The sequence below is a fragment of the Macaca nemestrina genome, assembly GCF_043159975.1.
Source record: "Macaca nemestrina isolate mMacNem1 chromosome Y unlocalized genomic scaffold, mMacNem.hap1 SUPER_Y_unloc_1, whole genome shotgun sequence".
Classification (NCBI taxonomy): Eukaryota; Metazoa; Chordata; class Mammalia; order Primates; family Cercopithecidae; genus Macaca; species Macaca nemestrina.
This window is the reverse complement of record NW_027257582.1, coordinates 185,805-194,703: the sequence shown is the minus strand read 5'-3', so window position 1 is coordinate 194,703 and position 8,899 is coordinate 185,805. Positions and strand designations below refer to the sequence as shown.

The following is an 8,899-nucleotide window of genomic DNA, read 5'->3' as shown; positions in this document are numbered from 1 at the left end:
AAAAGGCAATATTAATGCATAAACATTGGCTTACACATTTAAAAATTACTTATCTTTTTCCCAGATTTATCTGCTGCCCTTTGGGGACTTCCCCATGCCCCCTCTTCTAGACAAAATTCACAGACATTTGCAAGTGTCACCCTAGCACTATTTGATCTGTCTAAGAAATAACCATTTGATGTTTTATTGTTTTGTACTGGAAGAGACCGATTTTTGTAGGCCTACTGAATTATTTCCAGTATGTGGTCTTCTTTCAAGTTTCTATATCCACTAAACAAGTCAATTTCCTTTTCTTTCCTTTTTTTTTTTTTTTTTCCCACGTGAAAGCACAAACACAATCCTTCACTTCCACAAATTATGCAATTGGGTTTCCCACATTTGGGGAAATCCCAGGGGTCAGCACATCAGAGTGCAACAAATCAACCTTGCCATGGGAAAGTCTTCGTGATCACAGTGTCTCCTCTGGCAGGCAAGTATCCTTTTTTTTTTTTTTTTCTAAAAAAAAAAAAAGATTTCCATTATCCTTTGAAATTAAATACAACTATCAGTACAATGGTATTTAGAATAATTTTCAGTATCGCTTGAAATGTTAATTTCAATCATCCATGATTATTCTTTTCTAAAATACTTTTTAATTCTGATACAGTCTTCTACAAAATTTTAAGAAAAAACACAACGGCAAACAATGAAACAACTGCTAAATAAAACTACCATACATTTTATGCACTGATTGCTCATTTTTGATAGTGACTCTGAGCGTTCTATTGTATCTGACACCCATTCTTGGTCTTCTGGGATTTTACTATGTGCACTATGAGCTTTAAACATAAGCAGATGAAAAGAATTTGTGGTATCTAATAGTAGGTAATATTGCCTAATATGTGCCATTTAGAACAAGTTTTTGAGGTAATCTGATTAATATTAGTGTTAGTTCCCTACACGGGTGGCATTAGTAAATCCATTTATCAAATAAAAAATCAATTACAGTTAAGAGAAATACTTTGCAAATACTACAGATTTGGTCAGTTGAGGAGCTAGCTAGCAATCTGACTCAAATATCTGACCTCTTGGCATAATACCAATTTTAAAAGTTTTGACTAAATATACTATCCATGTATTACTACAAGTGAATTAAAAACAGTAATGGTATACTACTTTGCATAGTTCCATTTTTTATTCTAAACTTAAGGTGATGCTCTGTGGCCCAGGTTGGACTACAGCGGTATGATGATAGCTCATAGCTTAATGAGGCCTCACACTCCAGGGTTCAAGGAACACTCCTATTTCAGCCTTCCAACGACCTGAGATTGCAGAAATGCACCACCATGTCCAACTCTCCTCATTATTTTTACTAAAGATGAGTATCATTTTAAGACTAAATTTTTAAAGAAAAACAAACTTACTTGGTGTTCACTTATTTTTCACAGACAACATTTTAGAATGTAAAGCAAGAATCCTGTGATTACAAAACAGCGTTATAAACTGGCGGTACAAAATTTATTTCAATTTGAATAGCGTAAGAAAACCCACATGATGGGTAAAACAATTTAAAATGACAACCATCAAATTTGTCTGATTTGATAATGATCAGTCATTTCCTTTCAGGATTGGCTAAATTGCAATATATTTACACTGCTAACTGTTTTTTGTCCTTAGGAGTCAATGTTAAAAATTGCAAAAAAAAAAAAAAAAAAAAAAAAAGACTTCTGTCTTTTTGTCATTACCATTACAAGTAAACATTTTTTTTTCTGTCTGCCATGAATATTAGTTAATATAATAATATTATATTCCAAATCAGAGACCAGGTTTCTTGTTTCTGCCATAGGAGCATTTATAATATAAATTTATTTGAGAAAGGTGATTTTTCTAATCTAATTATTTCAGGTAAAGAATAACATGGAGAGGCTTCTAGTGACACAGTACACATTTCATTATCTTCTTGTCTTAAACATTATAATAAAGTGAATATCATGGCATTTGTCACGTTATTAATAGTATCAAATGTTTTCATGTATAATTTGTATAAATATGATCTTTGGCTCTGTAGGCCTTGAACAGTGCTTGGTATACAGCAGATGTTGATATATATCTGTAGAATACTGCCCACTGAATAAGCTAAATGTTTGTTACGCAAAACATTTCAAGTTTACAAGGAGAATACTAAATTCATACATAAATCCAACGTTAATCCACATCCACTATTTTTCACATTAACCCAACTTGTATAACTCTAATCACTTCTTTGGATGAGATGAGGCTTAGATGTGATTTAGCCTTACTTTAGAGCAAATACAAGAAGTTGCATAGTAAACAATATATGACTGCAAACTATTTTTAAAATGTTGTAAATTAAATACCGTTGATAGGAACTCAATGCCATTTGTACAATATTAATTAATCGGCTTGAAATATAGGATGGTGGACGAAAGAGCAATTAGAAAATTTTAATTGTTAAAATCAAATATATTCAGTTGTTTAAAATTTGACATTATCATTTGCCTTCAATCATTCTGTTCTACAGCTTTATACTAACTTTCATGTATTTTCAAGTTTTCAGTGTGCTTATTATAATGTCTATTGAGTGAAAATTCTTTGTGTTTGTGTGTTTGTGTGCATGTGTGTGTAGTGGGGGCATGTGTGTATAGAGTTTCCAGATATATAGTATGATTTGTTTCTAAAATCCCATAGCAATAAAACTTTGAATCTCCTGGCAGAGTTGGGCAACGAATCCTGGTGCAATTCTTAGGCTTATTTTACTGCAGTTGACACAACTAAGAATTCTAGAAGAATGCTAAAAATCTGTAACCACATAACCACATTTTAAAAAAAAAATTATCATTTTTCTCAAATCCAATGTGGCCAAGACGGTGAAACCCCATCTCTTTTAAAAATATGAAAATTAGCCAGGCGTGGTAGTGGACGCTTGTAATCCCAGCTACTCAGAAGGCTGGCACAGAGAACTGCTTGAACCCAGGAGGTAGAGGTTTCAGTGAGCCAAGATTGCACTCCTGCCCTCCAGTCTGGTTGACAGGGCAAGACTCCCTCTCTCTCTCTGTCTCTCTGTCTCTCTCACACACACACAAACAAATAATAAATAATAAAAAACCTCTTCTTACATATTTATTAAACCATCTACTTGGAGGCTACAGATTGGTTTCGGATAACTTAATGTTATCTACTATCTTCTTCCACAGATAGTTTTGAATGCTTCCTTACTGGGTTCTATTGTGAAACTTTCTATGTCATAGCCAGTGAGATGTTACTAATTTATGTAATCCTAATTTATGTAACTAGAGGGTCCTTTTGTGATCCTCTAATGATTTATTAAGTCACACTGAATATTTCACATAACTGCTAAAAAGCCAAGGTAGGTCAATATTAAGTTTGTACCCACTAGCTACTTTAAAGAAAATGAACAAAGCACATGTTTCCTACTGCAAGATGCTTTTTCCTTTCCAAATCTAAGTCACGTACTCCCTAAAATAGGCATGAGAGCACTTTGTGTTTTTCTTTTTTATTACAAGGCTTTGTATCACACCTGGGCTGTTTATTCAGTACTGTATTTTCAAAATCGTAATTAAGACAGATTCAAAATACTTTATCTTCAATTAATTTTCATATAAGGAGTAAGGAAAAGATCTAGGTTCAGCTTTCCACTTATGGCTAGCCAATTTTCCCAGCACCATTTATTAAATAGGGAATCTTTTCCCCATTTCTTGCTTTTGTCAGGTTTGTCAAAGATCAGATGGCCGTAGATGTGTGGTATTACTTCTGAGGGCTCTGTTCTGTTCCATTGGTCTACATCTCTGTTTTGGTACCAGTACCATGCCGTTTTTGGTTACTGTAGCCTTGTAGTATAGTTTGAAGTCAGGTAGTGTGATGCCTCCAGCCTTGTTCTTTTGACTTAGGATTGTCTTGGAGGTGCGGGCTCTTTTTTGGTTCCATATGAACTTTAAAGCAGTTTTTTCCAATTCTGTGAAGAAACTCATTGGTAGCTTGATGGGGATGGCATTGAATCTGTAAATAACCTTGGGCAGTATGGCCATTTTCACGATATTGATTGTTCCTATCCAGGAGCATGGTATGTTCTTCCATTTGTTTGTGTCCTCTTTTATTTCACTGAGCAGTGGTTTGTAATTCTCCTTGAAGAGGTCCTTTACATCCCTTGTAAGTTGGATTCCTAGGTATTTTATTCTCTTTGAAGGAATTGTGAATGGGAGATCATTCATGATTTGACTCTGTTTGTCTGCTACTGGTGTATAAGAATGCTTGCGATTTTTGTACATTAATTTTGTACCCTGAGACTTTGCTGAAGTTGCTTATCAGCTTAAGGAGATTGTGGGTTGAGACGATGGGGTTTTGTAAATATACAATCATGTCATCTGCAAACAGAGACAATTTGACTTCTTCTTTTCCTAACTGAATACCCTTTATTTTTTTCTCTTGTCTGATTGCCCCAGCCAGAATATTCAACACTAAGTTGAATAAGAGTGGTGAGAGAGGGCATCCTAGACCTAAAACCATAAAAACCCTAGAAGAAAACCTAGGTAATACCATTCAGGACCCAGGCATGGGCAAGGACTTCATGTCTAAAACACCAAAAGCAATGGTAACAGAAGCCAAAATTGACAAATGGGATTTAATTAAACTAAAGAGCTTCTGCACAGCAAAAGTAACTACCATCAGAGTGAACAGGCAACCTACAGAATGTGAGAAATGTTTTGCAATCTACTCATCTGACAAAGTCTAATATCCAGAACATACAAAGAACTCAAACAAATTTACAAGAAGGAAAGAAACAACATCATCAAAAAGTGGGCAAATGATATGAAAAGACGCTTCTCGAAAGAAGACATTCATACAGCCAACAGACACATGAACAAATGCTCATCATCACTCATCGTCAGAGAAATGCAAATGAAAACCACAATGAGATGCCACCTCACACCTGTTAGAATGGCAATCATTAAAAGTCAGGAAACAACAGGTGCTGGAGAGGATGTGGAGAAATAGGAACACTTTTGCACTGTTGGTGTGACTGCAAACTAGTTCAACCATTGTGGAAAACAATGTGGCAATTCCTCAAAGATCTAGAACTCAAAATACCCTTCAACCCAGCCATCCCATTACTGGGTATATACCAAAGGATTATAAATCATTCTGCTATAAAGACATAGGCATACATATGTTTATTGCAGCACTATTCATGATAGCAAAGACTTGGAATCAAACCAAATGTCTATCAGTGACAGACTGCATTAAGGAAATGTGGCACATATACACCATGGAATACTATGCAACCATAAAAAAGGATGAGTTCGTGTCCTTTGTAGGGACATAGATGCAGCTGGAAACCATCATTCTCAGCAAACTTTTGCAAGAAAGGAAAACCGAACACTGTATGTTCTCACTCACAGGTTGGAATTGAACAATGAGACCACTTGGATACAGGAAGGGGAACATCACACACCAGGGCCTATTGTGGGGAGGGGGGTGGGGGAGGTGTGAGCGGAGAGGGATAGCATTAGGAGATATACCTAATGTAAATGATGAGTTAATGGGTGCAGCACACCAACATGGCACATATATACATGTGTAACAAACCTGCATGTTGTGCACATGTATCATAGAACTTAAAGTATAATTTAAAAAATACATTATCTGAAATCAAAAAGGTCAATTAAGCCAGGCTTTTTAAAACAAGATTGGTATGTAACTCAATTTCTGATGTAATAAAGACTTAATTGAAGGAAACTATTTTAGTCTTCTTTCAGATACCTTTCACCCTTAGAGGGAATATTCATTTATCTTCAGAGAAACATTAGTATGTTTGATTCTTGGCTAATGTCTGGGCCTCACAGGGAATCGTACACAATGTGATACAAATATCTTGACTCAGTTTTCTCAAATTTCAGAAATTCCTAAAACCTAAACACACTGTCTGTATTCCTTAAAATGTATAAACGTATAATGGACTTTGTCAATTAAAATAGTTTTGATAGTAAAATATTTGTGATATTAACCAGTTACCTAAAATGATCTGCTAATTGTCTGAATTAATCATTCATGTAAATATGACCTAATATTTATCAATATCATTGAGATCTTAACCAGTAAATTTTAACTATATCCATAAATTACTAATTTCAAAATGTTGCCTTAAGACTGAAAACACTACAAATATTTTTGTACATTTCTGACAATGTCTTTAGTACTACTGTGCAACAGGTTGATGTGAGAAAAATCAGGCTACCCTAAGGGAGATTTACTGAAAGTCACATTTCTTAATTTATGCTAACATCAACAAAAAGTTTAAATGAATTATTTATTTACATTATCACTAAATTTATTTTACTTGATTTTATTTATTTATTTATTTTACTTGATTTTAACAAAAACATACATGCATGTTGAGTTTCTAATAGAAGTCATTTTTAAACCTGGCAACCAAAACAACCAATTGGGATTCCTTAAGGATATGGATTCCTTTTCCAAGTTCTAGAAATTCTGATTTAGATAGAAGAGGATATGATCTGGCATCCAGTACTTTTCAAAAGCAACATTAAGAGATAGCATCAGCTGGGCACGGTGACTCAAGTCTGTAATCACAGCACTTTGGGAGGCTGAGATGCAAAGAACACAAGGTCAGGAGATGAAGACCATTTTGGCCAACATAACTAAAACCCATCTCTAGTAAAGTACGAATATATATTAATCAAGTATGGTAGTGCACCTGTAGTCCCAGCTTCTAGGAAGGCTGAGGCTGAGGAATCATTTGAACACAGGAGGCAGGGGTTGCAGTGAGCTGAGATCATGCCCATGTACGCCAGCCTGGCCACAGAGCTAGACTCTAACTCAAAAATAAAAATAAATAAAAATAAAATAAAATGAAATGAAAAATAACCTCAATCAGGCACAATATCTAATCTTAAAGATTACCAGAAAAATGAAACAAGTGCACCAATAACTTGAGAATACACGAAACACATTAAAGTTACACAGATTTGCAATGCATTTACATATATAGGTGTATATTTATGTATGTATATGGAATATCGCTGATACTTTAGTGTTGGGGTCTGCGTGTTTCCTAAACAAAGGAATGAACACACAAGACAACACAAGACAAGACAAACATGGCAGCCGCCTCGAATGGCACACTCTGCTTTATTTTATACAGTCGTTTGTGGAATGTTGCCAAGTCACAAGACACATTGTTGGTTTTCTGACCTTTCCCTGACTGTCTGGATTTTCAAGATGTTTACACATAAACAAGCCCCCAAGGCCCTGCTTCGTTTGCAAGAGCAGGACTTATTGGGAACACCCTGCTTCATTTGTGAGAGCAGGACTTATTGGGAACGCCCTGCTTCGTTTGCAAGAGCAGGACTTTTGGGGAATGCCTTGCTTCGTTTGCAAGAGCAGGACTTATCGGGAACACTCTGTTTGTGAGCACGTAGTCCTCTACATTTCCCCTTTCCTTATTTACAAGTTTAAATTTCTTTTAAAACCATCATTACATGTTGGGCTCACTGGGATTTGGTGTTTGCTCTTCGGCACCGTCTCCAGCAGACTGTGAAAATGACAAAGGCAAGAACAACAATCAATACATTACTAGAAACAGGTCAGCAAAGTTTTTACAGCGTTCATAGGGTTCAAAGACGTCAAACTTTGTGCAGTACCAGTCACCAAATCTGCACCAGTCAGCAACGGTAACTGATTGCAAAAAGTTTCAGAAATGTTCTGTGTTAATTCTTGTATTTCTACGGAAAGATTATTATGACCAATTCAAAGTCTCTTTATCTCAGTCCAATTATGTACAGTGCTGTTAAAAGGAACAGGAGTAATACAAAATTGGGTAGTGTTCCAATCACATTTCAACAAAGCTCGGGTATTCAACACTGTTAGCTGATCTCCCAACCAAGAAACCACTTGCTCCAGATTTTCCACTCGTTCAGTCAAATGAGCATCTATGTCTCGTTGCTGCTGCCACAACAAATATGATTGTTCTTGCCATTGCTGCACAAATTCTGCATTTTGTATACTCTGGTGTAGAGCTAATCCAGCAACAGCGGCAGTGGAAGCAATTGCTACAAGTCCTATCACCGTGGTCACGACGATTCCAACCATCCTCCAACTGCGGTGCATAAGATCTTACATAACCTTGTAAATTTGAGTAACCCCAGTAGATTCACTCCAAGTACATGTTAAGTTTACAGGTAGCCAGGTTTCTTTTCTGGCTCTTAGTATATATAAATCGGTGAAACTCATTCCAATTATCATTCCACCAAGTAGTATTTATACAACTTAAGAATGTACAATTGTTTGTACAGTTAACTACCCCTGTATTATTATCCCTTTTAAAAATTCCTGTCAACAACAAGTAAGGCTTTCTTACACATGCAATAACATATCTAGAACTATTTTGATGCAAAGATATATGGAAATGGTTAGCAATATTAGTAAGATTTAAGGACTTGTTTCCTGTGAAAGTGAACATTGGTTAACCAGCAGCTAGCAACTTCCAAATATGACCTTGTATTTGTGAGGTATTAGCCAATGTGGCATAGGGGGTGATAGACCACCATCATGCCAAATAATAGTTTCATTGTCATCTGCAGAAATGCTGTGATTACCTTTATGCCAATGAAGGTTGACATGGCTGAATTTAGTCTGAAAATCTCCATGTACACTCCAATCTGTAACAAGGTATTTACTACCCTTCCCTTATACTTCTAACAACAATTGTGGCCCACTACTTCTACATCTAGTCCACTCTAGTTGGGAAACACCTCCAGACACATCAGGGATAGGGCATAAAGATAATGTACTTGGCAGAGTTTCATTAAGTACTGCAGTATGATTATACTTAAAACTTTGAGCCACAATAATCATAGTAAAG

At 35.7% G+C, this 8,899-nt stretch overlaps 1 non-coding gene across 1 annotated transcript; it reads right to left on the bottom strand.

Moving 5' to 3' along the window:
• Positions 1–321: 321 nt before the first annotated feature.
• On the bottom strand, positions 322–477 carry LOC139361199 (U1 spliceosomal RNA). The gene has a single exon (XR_011618762.1). It is a non-coding gene; the product is annotated as a U1 spliceosomal RNA (small nuclear RNA).
• Positions 478–8,899: the final 8,422 nt, after the last annotated feature.